The sequence below is a fragment of the Agelaius tricolor genome, unplaced genomic scaffold, assembly GCF_023055355.1.
Source record: "Agelaius tricolor isolate 1412-34295 unplaced genomic scaffold, bAgeTri1.0.p SCAF_10, whole genome shotgun sequence".
NCBI lineage: Eukaryota > Metazoa > Chordata > Aves > Passeriformes > Icteridae > Agelaius > Agelaius tricolor.
Genome location: NW_027269270.1, coordinates 18,694,038 through 18,721,328, shown reverse-complemented (window position 1 = coordinate 18,721,328; position 27,291 = coordinate 18,694,038). Strand labels below are relative to the sequence as shown.

The following is a 27,291-nucleotide window of genomic DNA, read 5'->3' as shown; positions in this document are numbered from 1 at the left end:
TAGTAGCTGAGCCAAGTGTTATTCTATCAGGCATACAAGAATGGTTTGTGGTGCAATCTGAGGATAACTCTGCTGCACAATTATGAGATTATATCCTCTTTAGAGGGTATAATTATGCTTTCTCTATATATCTTATTTAGAAGGCATAATGCTTCTCCCCTAATAGCAGACAAGCTAGTACATAGAGATGCAGTGTTTTTTGCTTCCAGCACACAAAATGCTATAGACATAGAGAAAGCTTTTGAATGCAGGATCTTTGGGCTGCAAAACACAAGGCTGGACTCCTGATACATACCTGAAAAAATTCCTAAAAATAAAAAAAGCTACACCCTCTGTGGCCTTTGGTGACGTGAAGCTATGTCTTGCAAGAGTTAATCCAAATTTTTCACAGACATCTTAGTAATGACTTCAGGACAACTTAAATTAAACATGTCAGTCAGTGGCATCAGAATTTTTCTTAACCATAATAAAATCGATGGCATCTTTTTAAGCAAAATCTATTTTGTATTTAGGGCAATTACCTACCAATATAATGGATACAGATTGAGGGGCTATAGATGAGGTGGTAATAAGGCAGTGGTATGTTTTATCCAGAAGGTGATCCATAGTTTAGTTTTTTCTTTCCAGTTTCATTGCACTATTTAATCTTTCCAAGCTTAGATCAAATGATTGCTCATTTTGGATGATAAAGTTTATTGCTACTGTCTGGTATGTGTAATGACTACTTAATAATATGCACCATGATAAGGCAGTAGCTCTTTTTAGTTTGTTTTCAAAGGTGGTAAGGAGTCTCACTGCTACATGCTTTTTCACAGAGCTGAGGTTGCTATAAACCTAAAGATAAATCTGCAAATCTATGTGACTATTCTTTATCATTGTCACTAGCTTGGTGGTGGTCTGCCATTTTTCTTGAAAGCTGGGCACCAACTGCTGGCCAGAAGTATTTTTCACTGAATTTTTTGTACTTTAAATAAACTACTGCTTCAAGAACTGCCAAGTGTTCCTCATTCATCTTCAGGACACAGAGCTTCATGTATATCTTCGCAAACCTTGACTCTGTGAAATGTTTGTCTCATCTCTCTGCCATTTATAGCAGTCTTTGAACTCACTTCTGGTTTATTGATGGCCTTGACTAAATTAATGCAGATGTAATTTTTTTTAAAGGTTTATACTCTGACTAATTTTATGCAAAATGAATCCTCATTTAGAGAAGCTCCTCCTCTTGTTGTAAAAGGTCTTTCTGGTTTCATAGAGTAAACATTGCTGAAAGCATGCGAGGGGGGTATTGTTGTTTCCTTTGGCATGTCTCTTCTTATAGTGGTAGAAGAATATGCATCTGCTTTTCCCTGTGGAGGGGGAGATAATATGATAACCTTCTGATTATATACATAAGCGGGAACTGATCAGCTTCTCTCGTGGTTCGTTTTTAAGGGCAAGTTCCAGTTGGATTGTGCTAATGCACATATTCATGAATCTCTCCAAACAGGATTCACTGCTCTCCAGGGAACTGTTGAAGTATGCATCATTGTTTCAATGAAGTATCTTCATTATAAAACATAGGGACTATAAAAGGTGAATACCATTTGCCTGAGCCTAATATAATCTCTAGTTTGACTTTCTCCCACTATAGTGATTTTTTAACAGAATCAGAGAGAATAATATGAGACAATTTGAAGTGAAATATTATATGAAATTAGATACACGTTCCTTGATGAACAGAATATTTTATTTTCTATTGTTTTATTGAAATAAGGAGAAATTAATAGCAGTGGAATAAAAATGATCATTAGGATCCCACAGCCAACTCAAAGCACCTCAGTGGGGATTGTTGGCCTATAGAAGTACAGAATTTCCTACTTTACTGCATTAAAACAAGTAAGTATAATAGGCTGCAATGCTTAATAAAATCAAATGTTTCAATTTTGGAAAAGAAAGCAAATGCTGGAATCTACTGAAATCAATCACAAAAATGATTTTTCTCATTGCAAAGAACAGGATGACATAAATGTCTCTATAGGTTTAAATTAGTTGTTACTTCTTTTTTTTTTATTGTATAGTTATTTTAAAGTGTCCTCAACTTTTGCTTATTATAAAAGGCACATTAAAAATAGCAGTTACCTCTACGTTTAAATATTGGGAAGGAAAAAAAGAATGTAGTATTAAATGAAGAGGCTGCTTAAGTCAGGAAGCATTACAGTGAAGTAGCACAATCACTTTCCTATAAGCAAATATATATATATATCAGTTTATATACATATATATTTCTATATTTATATATTTATATATATACACACTATATATTGAGATAATATGAGGGTTATATAATATATGAGGGGTTTTGAGTTCAACAAATGTCTTACAATAGAAAAGTTTTTTTGTAGCCTGCAACAGTCTAGGCAACACATAAACAAGGAGACAAGCATGATCTCTGCTCAAAGAGCTTGTGGTCTGAGAAGGTTACAGACAGCTCTGTTCAGCTAGATCTAATACAGTATGTAGGTTGAAAGTCTAATATTAAAATAATACTGGAAAGTTTTATTGTTTAGGTTCATATTCTACAAAAATTAACATGGCATTCAAGGTAAAATACTGGCAAAGATATTTAGGTCTAAATGGTCTTGTGGCTTCAGATAGCTTCGTGTTTACATTAGAAAATACATTGTATTTTAATGTATTTTCACGTTGTAAAATTCATGCCTGTGTATAGGAGCAAAAACATGGCCTATGGTCCACTTAAATTCCACTCAAGCTGCATTTGGAAAGCTTAAGTGGGGCTTATATTGTGAATAGGACTTTTCCTGGCACTTTGATCTGTGATGGATTTCTCTTGTTGTAGCAGTGGTGACACAAGTCATGTGTTCCATAATGACACCAGATTTATGAAAACCTGTCATGGTCAAAAGCAGTCACATGCACATGGAAAAAAAAATCTGGTGCTACATCATCAGCAATATTTGAAGAATTACACATATTTCACAGTTTGGTTCAACGTCACCAGGTCTCTGACAGCAGATAGCTGACATTTGTAGTATGACTGGGAGTTTCCAGCCATCCCCTCCTCCTTCTCCTCCTCCTCCAAATTCTGCTTAATTGAGTATGTTGGCAACCAGACCTTGAATTATGCTTTGCTGTCATCCACTTCCTTTGGAAAGGCAAAACATCAATATGAGTTTCTATACCACTTTCTTCTGTGATTGGTATCTTCAGTGACAAACTGGTGCCTGCAGAATGTATCCATACTTGAATAATGTGATAATATCCTAGAAATCCTGTCCAGGAGAGGGAATCATTCATCACGGAGTGTGGGAATATAATATATAAATTAATATACCATATTCATATATATTACCATAGTTAATAACTTATTTCTAGTTTAAATAACATACTCTTTAAAATATATATAAATGGATATTAAATATTTTCTATATATTACTCTTATTGTATAGTATAGAATAGAAAAACATGTAAATTAATATATTGTATATTGTATTATTACAATGCAATGCATTATGATATATGTAGTGTATATGTTTATATACCTGGTATCAATAATAATAAATTATAGAATATTATATTTCTTTTTTTTTCAAGACCAATTGTAAGTTTTCTACTATTTCAAACTGACTATTTAAATTTGAAATTGCTCTCTTTCTTCCAGCAGATGTTAGATTGTATTTCTTTCTGCTTCTGGGCAGATAGGAAAAAATCATATGTGAAGAAGCCTCTCTGGTTTTGCATGTCACAAATAGGAATTGGCTTTGGGGGAGTATCCTGTCTGTGAATGTCCACACTTTATGTCGTGCTTGGAGCACCATGTTTGTATAAAATTCAGTAACAAAGTTATACATGGGACAGGCCAATGCTTTGTCTTCTATAATTTTATTGAGTATTATTCTGTGACTTTTAGAAGTTTATATCTATACATGTCCTAGTACTCTGCAGTAGCCCATCCTCAAAGTCTTGAGTAGGTACATAGGTGAGAGTAGTTAAAATTGTTTACAGACTGTCTCCTAAGCAAATTACATCATTAGAATCAATCAGAATAAGTAAAATATATTTTTAACATGGGCGTAAAAATCTTGTTACTTAATACTTGATGTATACTGAGTTAACTGCATATCAGTGCTTCACCTACATGACTGAGAGAGGTCTTGTTTTTCAGCAGTTTTTGGAAAGAATCCAACTTGCTTGGATCAAGATATAGGTAGAAAACTCTCCCTAGAGACAAAACAGGGAGTTGCAAAGGCAGCTGGTTCATCTGCCTCCGAAAATGGCAGGTTATGGAAATGATCTTTGAAGGAACTTTAAGAGAGGAAAACAATTGATTAAAGTTACTAAGAAGTAGTTATGGAGATCCATGGAAATGTTGGTAATTATCACAAATGTCTAATGTTAATTTTGCATTTTTCCCCCTATGTATTCCTCATGTTCAGTAAAAAATAACATACAAATAAGTGAAGACTTTCATTACCAAAGGAATGACAGAACAATATAATTATCATATCAGGTGACACAGCATTTTGTAGTAAACCAGTATATCATTTATGCCATTACAGTACTCTTTTTTTTTCAATAAAATCTCCTGTTTTTAAATGAATATATCAGAGTAGCTTGTGAGATACCTTTTACATAATATGATGGGCACCATAGAAAGATTCACATGCCTTCAGACATAGATAGGACCCAAACACTGTTGGTTTGGTTTTCTGGGTGAAATTCCAGTTACTCTGAAAGTAATCCTCCCTTTGACTTCAGTAAGGTGTGACTTTCATCCCTAGTTTTCATGTTGGGACTTGGGACATTGCTAACATAAGGCATCAAATAATTACTTCTGGTCAATCAGGGTTTTAATACAGATCTGATGGTTTGAAGGATAAAGTAAATCAGTGTGGATCAAACCTGTTCTGAAGGGATCTCAAAGGTCAAGTTGATAGTTAAGTCATCCTGATTGCTTAACTCTTCTGCTCTGTGTAGAGACTTGCTGATTACAGTGCTGGGTGTGGAGAGGTGAGTGGTGCTGGACTGGGCCCACCAGATCAATCCACAGAGGTGACTCTCCCATACTCAGATATTAACTTCTCATGCAGAATCTGAATTCTATGGAAGAGTCCTTATATGCCACTCTTAAACTCAGTCTTTCATCGGTTATAAATTTTATTGGAAAATCACATATCATATGAAGTGCACTGATATATTAAATCTATTTACAGCATCAAGTATGAAAACCTCTCCTTACAATTCTTTCAGCTCATTACCATGAAATTCTACTCCCATTCCACACAGTAAGACAAAATTCAGATCTTGTTCAAAAGTTTTGTCTAGGAAATCAAAATGGAAAAATTCTTGTTTCTGTGTTCCAACTTCTTTATATTCAGAAGGACAAAGGAAGGGCTCCAATCTATGCCTGCAGCCTCATGTAAGTGGGGCAGAAAGTCTCCAAAGTTATAGAAGTGCAGGGAAATTATTGAAAGGGAGTTGTACAGTACAGGGAAGGAATGTGTAGGACTGTTTGTTCTCTATAAACATGAGAACATTTGGCAAACAGAATTTTTTCTGTCTCAGTAACAAAAATACATCCTAGGCCACAAACAGATATTTTTCTTCTCTTAGGAGAACACATCTGAATAAAGAGAAGAGGAAATTACACACAAGGCTGAATAACTTTCAGAGAAGCAACAAAATTTTTCATACAATAGTCTTCATACATTAAAATGCTAAAAGAAACTTGGGGGGGTATTATTTTGGTTTATCTATCTTCACTTAGCAGAAGAGACAGGGATTACCACTTAAAAAAAAGGAGACAAAAATGATGCATTTGGAAAAAAAAATCAAAACAAAAGCAATTAAATAAGGGTTTCTTTTTTCTTTATATATGTATTCCCTATGTCTCTCCATGTCTCTAGAAGGCGAAAGTGAGTCACTGGTATAGGGCTTTTTTATGCCATGCCTCATACAAAAAAGGTGACACGTATTGGTTGCCTATCAAACTCCTTACTTTTGTCTCTTTCATACTACAGGCAGAATGTAATATAATATATACAAAGACATATATAAAAGCAATATAATATAGACACAAGCAAAGCTATGTATTCAATAAAATTATATATGTTCTTGGAAAGAGACAAAAAAAATGTGCTAGAATAGCAATGTAACCAACAATAATTAAGGAGTAATATGTGCACAGATAAATAAAATTTCTCTGAAATTTTTCATAGTATAGGAGGATGAAATAATCATTCATGCCACCCTCTGCTCCTGTAGAAAGCATCAAATGAATCTCTTCCACTTGGAGTTGGGTATTGTACTTTGACTTTTTCCCATCATCTATTTGTGCCGTCAGGTCAAATAATAAGGTGAGAGCTTCTAATAGCTCTCTTTATTCTCTGGGAGCAGATCTTTTTTCTTACCTTATCCTGTTAAAAGGTGCATGGATAACAAATAAGCCACAGATATCAATAATAAATGCAGTTTGTTGATTGAAAGCTCCATCTGGTTTATTTGGCACCAGCTCCATTTGATGATTATGACACAATCTCAGTAACATCGAAGTCATGTGTCTTTCAACTCCCTGAAAAAGAAAACATTATTTATGTATTATATAGAGAGCCATATAATGCCTCTTATTTTTCCATATGAGTAAATTTGTTATAATAACAAATCAGACTGCAATAACTACAAAGTCAAAAAAGTATTGAGTAAGGATTTAATTGGACTTTGTTTGCAGGTATTGGTGGACAGTATTCTGAGGCCTTGCATCATGTTTTCAGAAGCATAATTTATTCTGCAGAAATGGATGATAATTGGTTAAAAAATCCAAACACCTCTCTTAGAGGGTCCTTTCAAGTGCAGTGACTTACTTGACTATGGAAGCCCAGACATTAAGAAAATAATTGGGGGAAAATAATAAACTATACATTTCAAAATCACAGGCAAGCTTAATTTCAAGTTTTATTCTCCTTACAGAAAATTTACACATGAAGAAGAAAGTCTCCTTTTTCTTTTCTTCTGTTTTTCCCAGCTGCTGCCTTCATCCTGTAAAAAGGAGATATCATTAAGTGGTAGGTCAGATTGATTTACCTCCAAGTAAAAGAGAAAAGGAGTCTTTGGTTACCTTCTTTCACTGCCAGATACTTTTGGGAGGGGAGTGGAAGGGAGGGGAAGAAAGGCAAAGCATGTTAACATGCAATCCTTTATCCAGATATGGGTGAGAAGCCCTGCTTATCCTTCCAGTCCTCACGTAGCAGAGTGCGCCCTGCAACCTCAGCTGGAGAAGCTGCTTTCTGCTCTGCATTGCCACAGTTCAAAGAGATGCAGCTCTCAGGTCTGTAAAGCACACTGAGGATGAAAATGGACAGGAAAAAAGTTTTCTATACCAATATAGGTCATTATTTCTGTGACTCCTAGAGCCACTTCAAAACACTCTGGACTCCTGTGTATTTCTGCCCCACCGTATCATCATGAATACCTGTAACCAAGAACTAAGCAGTGACATTATTAAGGCAAAATGAAGAGAAGAATCCTGCACTGCTGACTGCACTTTTGAGAAATGGGCTGGATATGGATTTTGTTATTCAACCAAATCACAACTATTACTTCAGTGAACTTGGTAAGTGTTTCAAAACAGGGAGTCCAAGGTAAACTGCATTGCTTGTCTCCACTTGCCCTTGCTCTCTGCCTTTGCTTTCTCCTGGAATCCTTGTGGGAAGGAGGAATTTTGTCTGCATTAGACAGAGACTGCACAAAATAGGGAGAACTTAGCCCTCACCGCAGGGAGTGTGACACACGCTGCAGAATAAGCACGGCCAGTGCAGAGATTCAGCTTTCGCAGAATCCCTTGTAGCCTGAATGGGAATGTAAAGCTACTTCCCACAGGATAAAGCCAAAGAGAAGAGAAAGGGCTGACAGAAGGATCGTACGCTCAGCTCAGTGCAGTTCCCACTGCAAGTCCTTGTAAGCAGACTACTCTCACACTCAGCTTCTGACAGAAGCTTGGCATCTCATCTGAGGGCTTCATAATTAAAAAGATCCTGTGCTGAAATTTGAAAGCTTTGCAGACTTTGTTTCATGTTGTTAACAGGATGGTTATTAACAAGGATGTGGAGCTCTTTGTTACAGATGGAAGGCTGGGAATGGGATGAAATTGTCTTTATATGGTTTTATACAATCAGGTTTTCCAGATTGAAGGATTTTAGACTGGATTAATGTCCTGAATATTTGTCTAGATTCCTCTTTTCTATTCTGAGCTAAATTATCCAAAGCAGAAGCTCATTAAATAATGTTGAGAGACCAAATGTACCAGCGCTAGATGTGTTTCAGCCTCACCATGGGCTCCACTTCAGTCTGGTTAGAGGAGTGGATGAAGGTTCAAACCAGCTCTCATCTCATTCATGCTAGCTGGCCCATCTCTAATCATAATGCAACAAACTACCGTGGCAGCTCCCACAACCAAGCTATCAACATGACCTTGTCATTTCAATTTTTCGCACATATTCTTTGCTTTCCCCCCCATGCCTGTGTAGCATATCACACTAAAATCTCATCTTTCTCCAGCCTACTGCCAAGGGCTACTAATCTGAAATACAACTTACTCTGAGAAATGTCAAGCAGGATGAAAACAGTAACACTACAGAGGAGAAGCTTGAGTTGGACATCCCCTCTTCCATGAAAGTCTCTCACTTGCTCTTTGCTTTGCACTGTGCTACAGTCCAGGGCAGCAGTGTTTGTCTTTGCCTTACCTGAGTGACCCAAAGAGAATAATAGATCCTTACAGGGGTTCTGAACGTGACAGAAATAAATGTACCACAATCAAAAAAATCTATTTTTTTCTGTCATGAAAACCAACAGCAATACACAGGTTTATATTTCTAAAATCCCCTAATCTTCATTTTCTCTTCCTTGTCCCTAATCTGTTCCCATTGTCTGAAAATACAAAAGCCTCAGAGATTTCTCATCTTCTTATCTTCACAATGACAGCAAAGCTCATTGAAGCAGGGACAGACATTTAATGCAAATAACTCAACAAATAATTTCCAATCACTCCATTCTAAGTAATAAAAATTTCACTTAGAATATGTGGAGTATGTTCAAACAATTAGTGAACTAATGGAACTCATTACTTGCTCACAGGTTTTCTACTTGCAGAAAATAAATAAGAAAATTAATTTATCTGAAAAATAATTTTGAATTACTTGCTCAGTTTCAGGTATATGTACTCCAAGTCAGTGGTTAGAGACACTTACCAGGCTTCGAGCTCTGCCTGATCCAGCTTCTCCAAAGAAAATATGCCAGAAAATTGATGACAAGTATAGTAAATATTTTTCTAAATCTTACACTGTGATCCATTTTGAGAACTGAGAGTCTGGTTTATGCCCAGAGTCTCTGGTTTTCTGACCAATCCAATTTCAGTGGAGGGTAGAGTTTTAAGGCTGATAATTCTGTGTACAGAGCAGGTTTTATACACAAAATAATCTTTAACAGTGACTTTCTACATTGCAGAAAGGGACTTCTGATTTACTTCTGTCCGTTTTTTTGAAAAGCCAGAAATCTTCTCCTGTGGGTGTAAGAAAATAAAGCTTGCCAAAGTGTTAGATCAGACACGAGTTTTCATCTCTGTCCATTTTCTCTCACATGAAAGACTTCTGGAGCTAGCAAAGCATGCTTTTGTTGACCAGCAAAGATCAAAAAGGCAGCTTATTTTTGTCCTTCAGCCACTAGACTGATACTCTCAGTTCTGTTAACATTCTGCCCCCATTTGAACTGGACACTTTGGAAGTATCAATAATGCAAGTTGCAGGGCTGCACTAACACTCATCCTGTATTTGCCTCTCCTTCTACAAAATTAAATCAAGCTGAAATCAAAGAAGACACAATCTCAGTCATATAGGCAGAAAATCTCCTGTAGCTTTGCAGCAATTCTCAGTGAAATATTTGAAATTATTTATGTTGGCAGCAGTGACTGATCCACATTGAGAGTGCAGAGTTAACAAAATGCTTCCACCCCGTGGAGACATAAACAAAGTGTTGGAAGCCACTCATCATGTCATCCACCTTTTCCCTGCTTCCTTGACAGGCACATCTCCTGAAAGAGAATGTTGTTTTACAGGAACATCAGAAAGTGCAAAAGTAACTAATAAAACAGTGACAATCCCACTGTGACCACAAGGAGTAGGACCAGCAAGCAGTGCACCTCTATTACTTATGAGTGAAGAGAATATATGCAGCTATCAGAGCCCTTTCTTAACATTGCAGATTGGGTCAAGAATATATTCTGCAGGAGAGCTCAGACTACTTCTCTGTTTCAGACTATTTCCATTATGAGTGTTCTTACAGGATTCAGGTGACCCAGTGGATCAAGAACCAAGATATCAGCTGTGACCGGCTGGGTCAAAATTTGTTGTTGTCTACTACAGCTGGCTGCTCTATACTCAGAGTTCAACTACAGCCCTCCTAGTAGCTTTGTAATTGGCAGAATTATCCTCAATGCATCTGTTGTTGAGTGTGTAGGAATGTTTGCGGGTGAGATGTACATACACATAAAAGGATTGTGTTGAAAACAGTAAAAAGCACTAAGTATTTAGCCACAGCTGAGTTCTCTCCAATTTGCACTAAAACAGAGAAAAGTAACGGCATCTTGCCATACTGAAATACATTTGATTACAGGATTTCTAAGCCCATAAGCAGCCACATTGCACAACAGATGCCACACTGAATAGTAGCTGCTGCCCTACCTTGATGTCCCAGGCGGCTGTCTGTAATGAGGGAAGCCTTCCTCCACAGCAAACCTGGGGTGCTGTGCAAGATTCTGTCAACTTGTGGGTCAGTGTGGTTCTGGGGACCTGTTTCCTATGCAGACCCCCTAAAAGAGCTAAGATCACAGTTCCTGAGGACAGTCTGCAATTGGATCTAGTTGTCAAACTCAAAACATAGAAAGGGGAGGAGATTGCTCTCCTCTCTCCTTCAAAGGCTGGCAAAAGTCAAAATTTCAGAAGCTTCCTTGGCCCGGTTGTTCAGGTCAAATTGCCAGTAACTGTGGAGAAAGGACATGGGATTTTCGAGATCCTTGAGCAAAACTTTTGCCTGATTTTAATCCAAAGAGTGAAACATAAGCTTGAAATTTAACTGAATTTCCAGCATTTATGCACTTCTAAAAAAATTAGGTTTTGTTTCTGCCAGCACCATCATCCCCTCAGTCTTTCTTTTCCTGCAATAAGAATGGATCTAAGAATGATGAGATGTTTCGTGATATTTTTATGCCAATAATAAAAACTTGCCCCACTCTTGCACAGTTCTCAGGGATGCTCACATGCATTTCACTATCTTATCACCACTTGCAGTTAGTTTCAGCTCTCCTTTGGCTGGATCATGTGTGGTCTTCCTTACCCGACATTTTTTCCAATATTCAGTGGCACTGCATGCCTCCATTTGTTTGCTTTCCCTTCTAAATCAGTGGATAGTTCTCTTAGAGAAGACTTTATAGACAAGCGAAGTGAGTAGCTCAGATGTACATTAAGTATTTGAAAGAATAATATAATTTAACCAAGGTACACTGCTCAGTGACCTAAATCCCCTGCTTTCATAGACGGTTGACATTATTTACATTCAGGCTTTTTTGTAGAGAGGCATTTGAATGACCCTTCAGAATGGATGTGCTCAGTAGGAACACTCTACCCGCTGTCTTTGCACCTCCCGCTTACGCCGTGTCTGCTTACCCTGGGTTTTTCAGTCAGGTGTCTACAGCTCTCAAGGAAAAAGATGTCTTTTGTTTTTTATCAGTGAAATCACTGACTTTAAGACATGCTCTGTACACACACAGAACTTGATTCCTCTCAGTGATGAAACATATCTAGTGTACCCTAAACCTGTCAGCTTCCGTATGGGGAGCCAGCCCTTGACAAGGGTGAAGCCAACACTGAGTAATTTCAAGACATAAGCCTCCTTTTTTTTTCATGATATCTGATGGGGCTGTAGACATAAAACATTCAGAGACTTAGTCGGTATTTTTTCAGTGAAAATATTTAAAAATGAAGCTGTAGTTCAGACAGCTGAGCTGACAACAGCTTACAGAAAGAGAACAAGTAAACAATTGCAGAAGTCTCCAGACACTGCAAGACAAGATGAGCAAATATTTTCTTCCTCTGAAATGCAACTTGTTTTACTAATTTTTATTTGACTGTATTCCAATGATATGAAATTATAGAGAAAAAAAATACACTAAGACTATGGAAGGGTATCAGTGGGATTTAAAATTGTAATATCACTGTAACATCATAACTTCCAAAATTATTATGATTTTAATGGTCTTCTCATTGAACCTTACAAATTTGGTTTGCTTGATTATTGTTAGATTATTTTCTCTTGCCTGTATAGAGTTGTGAATATTATTCTATGTAATAGCATACTATGACACAAAATATATATGATCCAAAATATACATCATCTGAGCTCCACTATTTACCAGTACATTGCTTCTAGAACTCTATTGTCTCCAAGTGTTGACTGTGTGGCTTCCCAAACAGTTAAATGTGAGTCACTCACCCAATAAAAATTCTTCAATTAATTAAGCCACAGCTAAGGTGATAAAACCCAGAAATGAAAGGGGTTTGCAGGCACTGAGTGCCAAAGCTGTGATTTGTTGGGGCACCTCCACCTCAGAATGCCAACTTCAAATCTGACAGATAAAGTACTAGCCTTAACCACCAGCAGCAGAAAGTGCTCTGTTGCCATGGGCAGCTTTGGACTTTGGAGCTGATGGTGTGGAAGGATCCATAAGGATATGATAAAGGTTTACAAGCAACTTTATACATCCAGATTTTGTGTAATGTATCATCTTTGGTCTTTCCTACCTCCTTCTTTAAGTTATATTACCTGACCATAGCGGGTATTGCATGACTTCTCTTTGGTGCTCAAAGTTGTAAGTGCAGGAATTATTTAGCATTTTATTTAGCAATTTATATATTGTTACATTCTGAGAAGGGATAACCTTTGTCTTTGTGAATAGCCCCCAAAAATATAACAACTGTCAAAATAAGACATTCCAAGCCTGCAATTTTGGTAGCTTGTTTATGTTTCCTATCCAAATATAGGTAACATGGAGAATTTCAATTCTAATTGACTTGCCTTCAAAAACCTCGTACTGACTCCTGTGTGGGGGGTGAAAATCTCCCTTGAGGAGGGAGTTTAGAATTGAGGGGTGGGGAAAAAATTCTTTTAGTCCTTAAATCTACCTTAAGCAAAGATTTGCAAAACTCAACCTGATGCTGCCTGTCTTCTTAAGAGATGCATCTCCCAAGAAACCTCAACTTTAAGATCTCAGAAGAATGTGAAAATATGATAGTCTGTATCTCTGTGGGGACCAATTATTGCTAGATGTGGTTTTTGCACAAATAAAAATGGCTCAGTTTCAGCATGTGGAAAACCTAGGAAACTAATCTGTGTGGTGCACCAATTCTGCTCTCAGGCACAAGAACACACACAGTTTCTGTATGCATTCTGTAATGACCTCCAGTATGATGCAGAAATGTAGGGGTGGCTTTTACAAGATATCCAGCAATGCAAGGCTGCTACGTGTCGGGTAAGATCCAAGCCCTTGCTGTGTAACTTCCACAGCCTTAATGATGTTCTTAGTGGCTATGTGGGCTGAAATTTATAGTTTCAATGTGAGAGCTGAAAGTTTTAGTGTTTCTTAATTTTTTTTTTCATTAGATAAAGAAAGAAATAATATGCTGGAGTGATTCCAGAGACAGCAGCTACAGGTTTTTTTCTTTTTTGCAGCACTCAGGTAGTCTACCATGTTTTCTCTTACAGCCTCCCATTAAAGCTGTAAGCCAGACTCTGAACCCCAAATAAACTCACCTTCTTTCAGATGTAAGGGGAAGGGAAGGCAGAGATTGCAGAAATTATATATACCTTGCCTTGAACTTGAGAATCTCATCTGAAAATGGAGATAATCTTTACTCTGCAAGTCTTAATGTACTACATGCAAGTACTTTTCAGGAAAAGCCTGAGTTGTATTGTCTTTTTAAAAGTATATATTAACATCCCTTACCTTAAAGTTGCTGGATACATATAAAAATATGGTGGATTTAATCTGAGAATGAGACTAAAGGAGAAAAAAAAAAAATTTTAAGATTAATTTATAAACGGCCCTTGACTCTTTCTTCTTGCCATACACTCCGAACAAATGTGTATGTAAAGTGTATTTCCACCTCAATTTATCACGACTTTATTATTAAGGGTAAATATTGATTCAAAATTAAAATATTGTTACAAACTTCTAAAAACAAGTTAAAAAATATTAACAAATTAAAATAACTCCCTCTATCCTTTCAGAAAAATACTTTTTCAGTTTTTTAGAAGATCATCATGGCATCTATTTGTAGTGGCTTTGGGAATTAGATATTTACTGTCAGAAAACAAACCAGAGCATAGATATGGCCACACAAAAGGAAATATTTTCACTGACAGTGCTAGAACAATCTTGTCACCAAGAACTCCATCAGGTATCAGGTTACAACTTCATTCATAAGTTTCAGGTGTTTAAATTTTTAAACTTTAATTAGTTTCAGGTGTTTTAATTTTTTCAGCTTCACCTTCTTAAAGTATTTTACATCATTTTATTCTAATGATAGGGTTTTTTTTTTTAAACTACTGGATACATCAATTTCACCACAGTTTTTCTTCTTTTTTATTTTAACAACTTGAGGACTCATATCACAACTCAAATGTCTCTTTGTTCTTTCAGCCTGATTTAAAGGAAATTGCCCTATGTACTACAGTAGTTTTGAATGTATTAAAAGTTTTAAAAATTGTTAATTATATGAAATATTCTAACAGTTTAAGCTTAAATGATGCAATTAGCCAGTTACAACTGGAACTACCAGGCCTTATTTAAAATAATGAGGTCTGACAGTTATGGAGCCTGAATTATTCATTGATAACTAGCTTTTCCTCTTTTGCAAACCATGGCTAACATTAATAACAGAGGTGTAAGTGTGAGAACAAAAGAGTTTGACTTTAGGAATACAAATATAAAAGTTCTAAATTATTCCTTAATTACAATTACTGTATGAGCAATATTTTCCAAGAAAAATAATTAGGACTAATATTTTCTCATACATTTCAACATTTGTTTCTGCAGGGAGTCACTGGTTAAAGTAACAGTGCTTGATGATTCATCATCCAAGAGAATATCTTTAAAACAGAGTTAATTTCTGCAACAACATTCTTTTAAAGATACTATTTTAAAAACAAAATGCAGCACTTTCTATTGTGATTCCTGCAGTTACCACACTTACAAAAATACATCCTAATGGCACAGACCCCTTCCTAGTGTCAGAAATGTTCTATTTCCCACTGCCCTTTATCTAGCCATGCCTCATGTTGCTTTCTCCATGATTACTCCATCAGCCTCAAAGATTGTTGCTTTATTTAGCACACCTGAACACAAATGAAATATTATTATTTTAACGTGAATACTGAGATTTACACCTAATGGCTAATTTCACAAAAGGCTGAATTTCCATGAGCTAATTACTTGCTCTAAGCCTGGATGTTTTTCATTACAATTGCTAAGACCAAAACAGAATCTCTACATAAGCTAATCTAACAATAGTGAACATATCTGTCTTCTAATTGCTCAAGTGTTCATGTGGGTCTGGATGTCTTTTACGATTGAAAACTAGAGCTTATGCAATTGAAGTAGAAACTGTTATACATCCTCGTTCTCCCTCAAACCAAAGCAAACCAAAGCAAAAAAAGATGAAATTCTGGAAGTAGGACATGCTGAAAGAGTGACTCATCTGCAAGTAGGAGTGACTGATCTTTGTCTACGACTCTGGCACCACAACAGATAGAATTAAATCACCTATGATATCTAAAATAGGGATCTTAAACAAGAAGAAGCGTAGACTCATTTTGGGATGAATTGTTGAGTTACTGCAATCACACAACTCATTAGTGGTGCTGTTTGGAAGACAATTATGCAGCAGACCTTCAGAGTGCCATTCCTGTGAGGCTTAAAGAGGCTGAACCTCCAAATGGATGCAATGGTTCCTGTACACCTAACTTGGGACATTCTGAAGACTGCAGTCTAAACGTGTATTTTAATAAAGTATGCTTCTATTTTATTGTATTGCTGTACAGTTCCCCAGTGCAGGAAGATCAGAGAGGTGAAGGTCAGAATAAATACTATATAGATATTGAAGTCTGTTCAGTGAGACTTTGAAAAGAAGGATTTGAAAGATGACTATTTTTATTAGTGCAGATGCATACAATATAACCTGATTTTTTTTTGTGCAAATGTCAATTGCAGTATACATATTGTTCACTGAAGATTATGTCATTGGTCAAGAGGGAGGAGAGTCCCCAGATGAATGATTAATAATCAATGTGTCTGGGTTCTTATTTTATTCTTCAGAAAGAAAGAATGAATTAATTGTGTCTCTCCCAAAAATGGGAAAAAGGTCCCAGAAATAGGTCACACCAACTACATCTGTACACAGAGGGGTCCTCTCTGTAAGTGGATTTCCCTAGTTTGGGCAGGGAGCCTCAGCCTCTCCTCTTATATCATTGCTTCACCTTCCTATTGTGATGCAATTAGGGAGAAAAGGCAATATGGATCAGAGTCCTATTAATTTTTTATACAATCATGAAAAACTGAGAGAAAGGGTGGAGAAATACCTAGGGAGAAGGGTTTTGAAGGAGGCCCAAGGTAATGCCTAGGTGTGTGCTCTCTCTACAGGTGATCCAAAGTCTTCCACCAAGTCTGAGCAAACAGCAGCCTTACGTCCCTGGATGAAGGCAAATCAGACTGTGATCCCAGGGGAGTAAGGGGGACAGTGAGCAGCTTCTGAAGAAATCTGTGTTCTCTGACATTCTGTGATAAGGTCTCTCCAAGCAGGTGCAAGATGCATTAAATGTTTGCATGTGTCATTATATATTTATGTGTGTTATCCTGGGGCATTGTTCTTTTTTGGAAAAATAACATTACTTTGCATTAATAAACATTAGGTAGAATCAGTCGAAATATTTGTCAGGACCATATGGTAGTCCAGGATTTTGGTCCCCCAAAGGAAGAAGTCATTTTATAGAAAGAATGTGTTTGTAATTATTCAATCTCTGTTAGTAGCAGAGTAGGGAATTACTTTAGATCACTACCAGGTTATGCTCTAGGTGCCAGTTAGATCTGCCTCCAGGCAAGCTTGTGGACTTTCCTTTTTTGTCAAATTCTGTGTTTCTTTTCTTAAGGACCTTCCTGCTAATTTTAACAGCTATGTCTTCCTTCCTTCCTTCCTTCCTTCCTTCCTTCCTTCCTTCCTTCCTTCCTTCCTTCCTTCCTTCCTTCCCTCCTTCCCTCCTTCCCTCCTTCCCTCCTTCCTTCCTTCCGCCCCTTCCGCCCCTTCCTTCCGCCCCTTCCTTCCGCCCCTTCCTTCCGCCCCTTCCTTCCTTCCGCCCCTTTCCTCTTTCTTTTCCTCTGTATTTCTTTCTCTGTCTCTCTCTTCTTTATCCCTTTACTGATGCTGCTGCTTCCTAGATGCAATCACAAAAAACCCAAACCTGAGATATTGAAGTGCAGATATTCAAAAGCCCTGATTATTTTATGCTAATGAATGAATCATCTAGTGATACAGTATTTCACTTTTTGTGCCCTCCTGGTGGTAGCACAGATCCAATGGTGTGTTTAATTAACTAAAGGAAGCAGAAACAAATCTCCGTGGGTTAATAATATTTATGGCCTAAAAATGAACAAACTAAAGAAAGTGAGTAAATTATTTGGTACAATTCAGAGAAAAATGTAATTGAAATAAAATTTTAATGTATTCCAGAAAGTGCATCTATAAAGATATGTACAAGCAAGGCACATACCTGTGTGAAACAAAGCACTAAAATTGAGGTAATCACTGAGGAGTTAGCAAAAATATTTTTCTAATTATAAAAAAGAATGAAGTCAAACTTCTCAGGAAGAAATATTAGATCTTTTTGTCTACATGGGAATTAGGTCTTTTTTAAATCCATAAAATGCATGGTATCATGTGGTGACTGAACCTTAATTCAAGTAGCTCAACAACATGAATAAGAAAATGCCAGGTCCATTTAACTGTGTCCTTTGTCAAATGCCAATAGAGATGGTGACTTTTTACAAATATCCAGTAGTTAAAAAGATAAAATACTGTAAGTAAATAAGGCTACATGGGTTGTATTAACATGTGGTCCTTTCACTCATTTATGATTCCTATTCTTTGGCTGGAGACTCACATTTTGTTCTATCCCTTAAAATAGTCTGTGGGTCTGGAAATTTCTTAGAAAGAAATTGGCACAATCTTCATCAAAGGAGTTCCCAGAAAAAGCATCAGACCTTCATATCACTCTGCTACCTCCAAGGGAGCCTCAGGAATTTAACTCTATGGGGTATAGAGGTGTACTCTCACTAGCTCAACCAAGCTGTGGCCTGTTTCATGGCTTTCTCACTGAAATGTGCATTTTGGAGTGCTTCTGAGTCCAAAGTCATGTACAGCTCTGAGCCTCAGCCGTGCACCCTTCGGTGGAAAAGACTTCTCCAACAATGAGTAGCTGAGGCTGTTTTTACTGAGACCTTTACTTTCACTTGTGGGACTTGTTCTTTGATCAAATTACTTCAATTTAATTGAGAAATCTATATTTACACAGGGGGCATTAGCATGTTGGGATTAAAATGATGAGTGTTTCCACAGGCCTATCTGTATTATGGACTGAAGATTGAATTTTCACTTTTACTTGTGCAAGTAAATATTGAAGGATGACAATACATCATATTTGAAATTTGCCTTGACCACACATGCACATTCTGTGAAGTACTAAACAGTTCTGACTCTTAGTAGCTTGTCCCCTTCCTGCTCTTGAATTTTTTATGCCACCTTTAGATTTCTGGGTCTTGATATTACTGCAGTGTTGTCTGATTTAGGATTTACAACATTTATTGACAGCAAGAAAACATACTCCACCTCATATCTCAATAACTCTTCAGATCCTAATGGTGACCATGATCTCATTAGCCATTGCTCAATGTCCAAACCTTGCTGTTTAAGTCGAATGGACATTTCAGGAGGATATGTAAAAAGATTTGTTAACATTATGAGATCGATTCACTGCAATGAATTTAAAACAGAGAATACTTACTGGTGTGTGTCACTACATCACATACACACTGTTATTTATAAAACCTACAAGGTTTTGCAAGGTCTATAATAAGATAACCTCTTGAACAGAAAAGCAATGATTTGTGCCTATTCAGTAAAAACCCCCAGTACCCATGAAAACACACAATGAATTATGAGAAATACTTTAACAGTCATGAGTACAGTTTAAATTTTTCTGAACAATTTCACTAGTGTGCCTTATCTTGTGATCACCAACCTCAGGGGTGAGAGGCCTGGTGTTGTATGGAGGCACATTGCTGAGGGCTGGGGGCAGGGGGTTCCTCTCTGCAGGTTGAATGCCTGGGCAAGTAGGGGGTGAGCAGGACCTGTCTGGAGGGGCAGAAATGTGCAGAGATGTCTCCATTAGAAAAATTACTGAGGAAGCTGCTTGGCAGCTCCCCCTGTCCCTTCTGCAATGGGCACAGCAGAGCTGCCCCAGAACTGCACATCACCATCATTTCTTCCTGAGTATAGAACATCACCATCCCCAGATTGACAGCCAAGTGCTTGGAGGATGCTTTCCTTGCCTGCCTTTAATTTTTAAATGCCATTGCTGTGACTTGCAGGTAGGTCCTCAGCCACTTCCATGATCCTTTTTTGCTTCTCTTTTCTCACTGACCAAGAGGCTGTATAAGAAGGGAGCAGAAAAATGGGTGAAGAGTTTATAGAAATGGGCAGACCACTCTGTCTGCTCTGGTAGTCTAATAATGCCCATTCCTTTCACCCATAAATGTAAAAAGACCCAGAACCATCAGATTCCCTCTAGCTTGGTAATGCAAATCGTGGGGTTTTTTTATTTAAAAAATAATTAACTGCAGGTAAGTCATCATTTGTCTACATGCAAGGCATGGATGAGACAGCACTCTAGTTTTGCTTAAATTACTGCTTATGTACCTAGAAAACACAGACAAATGCATGTATAGAGAAGCAGTAAATGTAGAAGCTCCTCTGCTTTAAATGCCTCTTTGAATTTTCCACTGCTCATGCAAAATTATTTATGTCAATATTTTAATTTCAGTCAGGAGGGGTTGAATCAGAGAAAGAGTGACATCCAGGAAAATTGTTGTCAGCAAACTGATGACTGCATACCATAATTAAGAAATAATGTAAGGAGAGAAGCAGCTTGATCTAAATACTGTTGTATTTTCTGAGTTCAGTGCTAAAGAATCAAGGATGAGAAGATATATTAAGATAGATATTACAATATTCATAATTGTATAGTATTGTAAGATGCATTATAAACATAAATGATCATTTCTGTAATCATAAGAATATTAATGCAGCAGCTAATAAATAAAATAAGCACCAAAGGACAAGAATATGACCTTAAAATCCTTACTCAGCTGCCCTATTAACTTTCTGAACACCACTGAAAGTGTGTGTCAGCTGCTTAAATTAAAGAGAGAGTAATTAAAATTACACAAATAATAGGTGACTGGGGTCAGTCTCCATCACCCTATCTCCTATATTTTAGAGTATTTTACATTTTTTCCATCAATATGCAATCTTAATTTTCCTTACACATCTCTCAGGTACTGTTGGTTTAAAAACAACTTACCATAAGAATCAGAGCTTTTGACTGATGATCAGAGCACAGGTTTTGGGGCCATACCCTAAATTCCTTCCCACAGCATATAAGATGAGTCGATTTCTCAGAATCTTTGAGTATGAATGCACTTAATCATCCTTCTTTTTTGAAAAGCACTTTTAGGAGGAAAAAAAAAGAAAAAAAAAAGAAAAATTAGATCTATATTTCAGATCTATACCTAAGATCCCCTTTCCCATTAAGATGGCTTGCATTCAGCAAATGAGCAAAAGCTATGCTCTTATACTCTGGAACTTTAAAAGTAGTGGGAAGAAGAGATAGTGTCTCAAAAATAATCCAGACTTTTTGCTGTGTTTTTACTGTGATAAAAAGTAATAATTATAATAATAAAAGACAAAAAGTGTGACAGGAATTGAACGAAGCAAGACAAGAGAAAACCAAAAGGCAGCAGTATCTCCCCATAGGGTCCTAACCAGAAATAGTTCTTTCTTCTGCCAACATTGAGTGTTCTCTTAACACCAAAGTATTTTACTGTCTTTGCTGGAAGTCATAGCACAGGTACAAATGATTTAATAATAACTGCGCTGAAAATTTATTGGCATTTTAGCATTGTCCAGAAAGGAATTTGAGGGCATGATCTAAGCACACTATCCAATGCATATCTTCAGCATTTCTTAGAATGAAAGAAAAAAGTGGAGCTATTTTGTGCTGTTAACATTAGGCATTGGTAAGGTAAAGAGGAGAAGGTGTGCAAGTAAATATTGCAGGTGCCTGTCTCCTTGACAGGGGCATTCTGCGGCCTGCAGAGCCAAGAGGAGAGGAGAAGGGGCTTGTAGCTTTAGGGACCCCAGTGCATAGAGGCGTTTCTCAAACCAGTTCTGTGCTTTTTGCATAGCAAGGTCAGTACTACCCAAAGCCCCGGTGTGGGTCCAACCCCATGCAGCAACTGCATGGGTTCACAGAAAACATAAGTAGGGAAGGAAAAAACACTGAGTTATGAAGCTCTTATTATTGGTTTGGGTGTAAATAAAGATTTAAAGTTTTTGCAGTGTTATATACTGACTTGTACAGGCTAAGAATGCATAACCCTAAGCCTGATCAATCACTTTATTATACTACACTTATTAAGAAACCCATTGCTTTTATAGACAGTTGTGATACACGTGGACATAATTGGTCCTCCGGTCCAAACATTATCACCATTGGCTAATTAAGAAACAACCCTTTGGTAAACGAATCTCCGTAACACATTCCACATGTTCACAATAACAGGTGCAGAAAGTGAAGATAAGAATTGTTTCTCATTCTTTTCTCTGATCTTCTCAGAGCCTTTCCCAGGACAATGCCTGGGAAAGTTATGTGTTGCTCTCGGTGGACAGAGAGATGCTGCCACGCCTAACCTTAATCCTGAACGCTAACCCAGAACCCTAACCCTAAACCTTACCCTGACCCTAAAACCTAGCCCTAACCCTTCTTACAGTTAGGTGGAGAATAATAGAAATTATATGAATAGTGTAACTCTTATTGGTATCTCTAATTAGGGGGATATAAATAAAAATAGGAAAAATAATAGACTCTTGGGTGGTATTAGGATTATGTATGCACCAGACTTGCTCCTATATAAGATATTTGGTACCAGGGCATGGATAGAAATGCAGCTTTAAACCCTCAAAATGCTAAAAAAGGGAGAGCTTCCTTCAAGTGAACCCCCTTAAAATGATGAAATGGGGAAGTTACCTCCACTTAAACTGATACCATCGCAAATTAATGGCTTCTGCCCTTTAATTTAGTCCCCCAAAATATTGGAAAAAGAGGGGCCAAAGAAGACCTTTGGTTAGTTCTTTGCTCCTCAGGTAAACATTGAGACTTCTCTGGGTGTTTAATTTCTTTCTTCAGGTGGTTGAGGAGATATCGTCAATGTATTCTTCAAATATTGTACATGGATGCTAAGGGAGCTAATCCAAGAAAATATCTATTTTTCTTTCTATCTAATCTATCTATCTATCTATCTATCTATCTATCTATCTATGTCTCCTGACTTTTCCTCTTCTCCTTTTATTTTTGTCATTTCTCAGTAAAACTGAAGACAGGTGGGAAATGTAGTTTCTTGCAAAGTCATTGCAGGTTAGAATGTCATTGAACTTGAAAAGACTTTATTGAAGTCCTCCTAGAAATTGTCTCTCTTCAATGTTTTCCTACCCACCACCTTTTTGTGATGACTGAATTTAGGAGGAAATTCTCATTTTAAGCAGTCTATTTTTACAGTAACTTATCAAACAGTGGCCTTTAGCTGTTGTTCTGTGACAGCCACTCTATTAAAATCCTGATGTAAACAAGTGGAGAAGGTGAACTAGAAGTGCAGGTATTTGCACAGCATTACTGTCAGGTAAAATTTTAAAGATAGGTTTTATGAACCCATTATTTGCAGTCAAGGCTTTTGACTACAGCTTGTGAAATCATTTAAGTAGACAAAGTGTTTTGTCAAAACATACTGCTGGGAGTCAGTATGTAGCTTCTTTTTATGTAATTCAATTTGGTTCTGTTGTTTGCACGAAAGTGGGATATCTAGCTGGGCAGCAATAGTGGTGCTGTGTGTGATCACAATATGGTGACTTTCTAGAGTAATTAACGTTAAATGCCTTTTGTTTTCATTTAGTGCTTAATGCATGCATGCATAATTGCAGTGTACATACAGACCTATCAAGGAAGATGCTTGAGGGCTTTTAAACAAAAATAACAATATCCAAAGATTTTATGGAGTGGGATATGCATGATAATGTATGCCCATTTTAAAATCACAGACCCCTGTGTCCTGTAAGGCTGTGCTTGACATGACTCTGAAAGAGATGGGCACTTTAAAGAGGCAGAGCTGTTTCTGGCCTTTCAGCTCTAAGCCTCCTGCCTGAGGTGATGCTGGACCAGACTGCCCTGAGACAAGCTGGCTTCCTCTGCTCCCCCAAGGAGTTGTGGAAAGGCAGCATTGTTACAGCATGGTGTGTGTTAGACAAGCTTCCTCAAGCCCAGAACACGCTGTGTGTGCTGAGATTGGCTGCACACGAGGCACCTTTTGAAAAACACACTATAAATGTTCCATTCACTTAAGAGACTTTCTGGACTGTACATTTCTAGCTCCCCTACTTCACTTGGAGAAACAGCAGACAGAGAATGTGACCTGATCCTCTTGGCTGGGGTTTTCCTGAGGTACCAAGCAGTACCATTGGGGTTGGTGTGGTCTGGCATAACTTCATGTAAGAATTTCATAAGAGCATTTTGGCCAAGCCATACCTTACAGCATTTTGAATTGAACCACCATTTCCCAAATGTACTTTGAGAAAGTTGGGAAAAGTTGGAACTGTAACAGTTCCAAATGTAATTTCCAAACATATTTAAATTAGTTACTACTGTCAATAGAAATGGTGACGACAGGAGGAGAAGACATCTCCTCACATAGTTTTAACATATCACTTTGATGTATCTTTTGTACAAATATGGATATATTATATTTTGGGAAGCTCTAGCCAAATAAAACACATAGTGAACAGCAAGCTGTAATAGAAAAGTTGCAGGACATGGGGACCAGATCTTCTGCATTAGCACATTGTCCAAAAATAAATAGATAGATGGAGAAATATGGAGAGATACAAGAAGAAGAAGAAAGCATTTTTTAGGCAGTAGCAATTGTGAGCATAAATAGAGTAGTAAAAAAGTTGTCAGATAAAAAACCAATAACTTGTTGCAGTAAGATTATGTCTTTAAGTAGGTACATTCTATACAGCTGTTCCTTTCATAAGTTAGCTTTGATCTGCTATACACCAAAACCATATCAATTGTGAAAAATGCTCAGGCATCCTTTGCCCAGACATAATCCTACATCTCTGGACATAATTCAGGTCATTAAATTAGTTATTGCATAGGATAGGAATTGAGAAAGCTAACAAACAAAATAAAGCCACAATCACTATTGTAGATCCCTATGAGCTTGCCTACACAGCTATGTAATATTAGAGCAGCTACAGCAGTTAAGAAAGTGATTAGAATAATCTTCTACTGTGTATACCATTTATTTGGAGATAACTCTAACCTTGGAGTGGCATGTCCCTGCAAAACTGATACGTTTATAACAATATTCCAGACTAATATTGCGATAGGACTCCAAAAACCCCTTCCACGCATCTCTTGAGCCACACAGCTTTAATGTTTATGTATCGGGAGCTCCACATCAGTCCAGTGTTCTCTTCTTTTCAGAATTAGTCCTGGTTGCAGCATTTAATCTGCACCATTTTGTAAGCCAATTACTTGGAGCAGCGTGACCGCTGGTACCACACTGGCCTCAAGTCGTGTTCTGCCACAGCTGCAAAAGGGGCACAGAAATGGCACAATACCAGCTCTGTTTGGCCCTGATCCAGCAAAGCACTTAAACACCTGTTCAGCTCAAGGTATATGAGTAATCCCATAGAAGACAAGATGATAAATTCTCTGAGCTAGTATCTGCTTAGATTCATAGACTGTGAAAACAGAAGGGAACATCTAAACACCTTGTCTGACCTCCTGTATACCACAGGAGTTCTTCAAATACAACTTTGCTCAATCTTTCCTTTCTCTCAGAAGAAAACAGCCAGCTCTAATGTCTACATATTCAGTGATGAAAAAATTACCACTATTTTGCATAAATTGTTCTAATGATTAAAGGTCCTCAACAGGACAAATATATACATTTTTTCAATCAAGACCCTATGAGGTCCTTTGGCTTCACTAAATATTGTTGGTTTTAATTAACTGGAATGAGGAGCCACATACTAACTCATTTCTCTTTTTGTATACATGCTTATAGACTGCAAATAAATCAGCAGTCTATAAGATATATAAGATATATTATATATATATCTTATATATATATATACCTTAAATTTTAGGTTGATGAATTGACAGGCAGTGATTTCCAGGTTTCTCGATAGACAGCAGATTATTTGGCCTTTAAGGAGATTCCTGCCTCTTCTCAGACTCCTCTGTTATTATTCTACATCTCTGCAAGTATGATTTCTGGAATAACACACAGTATTTCAGGAGACATTCCTACTTATAGTTCATTTTTTTTTCTCACCAGGCTAAGGCAGGATCTTTTGGCTTCATGGTCACACTGAAATTTTACACAAAACCATTCTTCACTGCCTGTCCTTTCAGTATAATTGTTTCCCATGATAAGTTCAATCACCTTTAAGTGCCCCCCACCCCCCACTTCGTTTTTCCTGAGTATATGGTCTTACATTCATTGAAATGCATAGTTTGATTGTGCCCAACTTAATTGCAACCAAAGTACCCCATAACAGTTTTCATTATTCTTTCATCTCTTATTTATATGCTCTATTCACAGCCTCAGTGTTTTCTAGAACTTATTGTGACTCTTTTCTCCCATGTCATGAATTAAGAGATCAAATACAGTAACATAACACACTGGAAGTGTTTGTACTCAGTGGATGATCCAGCATTTCCAACTACATTTTCCAACTACATCCAACATCATGTTTAACCAATTTAATACATTGATTTTGTAATATTCACATTTTCTAATAAACTGTTGGGTGAAATCAAATCAGAACACTGCACATAAAAAATATAATTTCTCCCTATATATGTATAACATCCTAAGGTTTTCATCAAAAGATATCAAGTTTTTCTGATGAGATCCAGCTTTCATTAACCCTTATTGATTGGCTTGAATTATGCATATATATATTGCATAATGTTGCAATCTCAATATCACCATTATTTGCCTGTAATTTCTGCATGAAGTCATCCACATGGAGTTCCAAATACAACCAAATATTTTTGTAAATATATTTAAAGTTTTTGGTAGAAATCTGAAGAGCAAAGAAGGGGATCCGATGTTGTGAAGAGAAAGCCCATAAACTAAAGATCTATTAGCTTACCCAGAGGTAAGCAAAAGTTTAAAAGGAAAAAATACAGAAGGAAAAAACAAAACAAAAAAGCACTGTTTGTAAGGCAGAAAATGAAGGATTATAAAGACTGTTTTAATAAGGATTTAAAAAGTAAAAGAGAGAGGGAACAAGTTTTTCAGAGATGCTTCAAAAGAAAGCCAATAGTGCAAAGCAGGGAGGAATTGCTAAGGATGACGGTTATATTCCAGGTGCTCCTAAGCTAAGTAAAAGATTCCACACTGAGGCACAACTGACAGAAAGCAGCATGCCAGAGCTAAGTACTGGCCTTGTGCAAGCACTGTTTCTGTGTAACTGTATAGCAATGATAGTTAATCATGGGTTTACACAGGAAGAGAAGAAGCCTTAGCACATACAGAGTCTGATCTCACAAAATCTGTCCATGCACACAGATCATTTCATCTGGCATTTCAGCAGCCTTTCATGCACCCTACCAGAGACAAATAGGAGGCAATGCCACGACTGCCTGGTGCCACTGCCCAGCACAGAAAAATACTGGAAGCTGACATGGTGAGGACATATTCAGCTAAACTTAATTTCACTTTCCCCACAGAAGAGTACGTAAAAAGAAGTAAAAAAAAAAAAAAGAAAAAAAAAGAAAAAAAGGTAGTCTTTGGAG

At 37.1% G+C, this 27,291-nt stretch overlaps 1 long non-coding RNA gene across 1 annotated transcript; it reads right to left on the bottom strand.

The window, feature by feature from the left end:
* Window positions 1-4,359: 4,359 nt before the first annotated feature.
* Window positions 4,360-21,029, bottom strand: LOC139593433 (uncharacterized). Its single transcript, XR_011680297.1, has 3 exons — window positions 20,731-21,029; window positions 6,962-7,032; window positions 4,360-6,568 (listed from the first exon to the last, which is right to left on the bottom strand). It is a non-coding gene; the product is annotated as an uncharacterized lncRNA (long non-coding RNA).
* Between the last annotated feature and the right edge of the window lie 6,262 nt (window positions 21,030-27,291).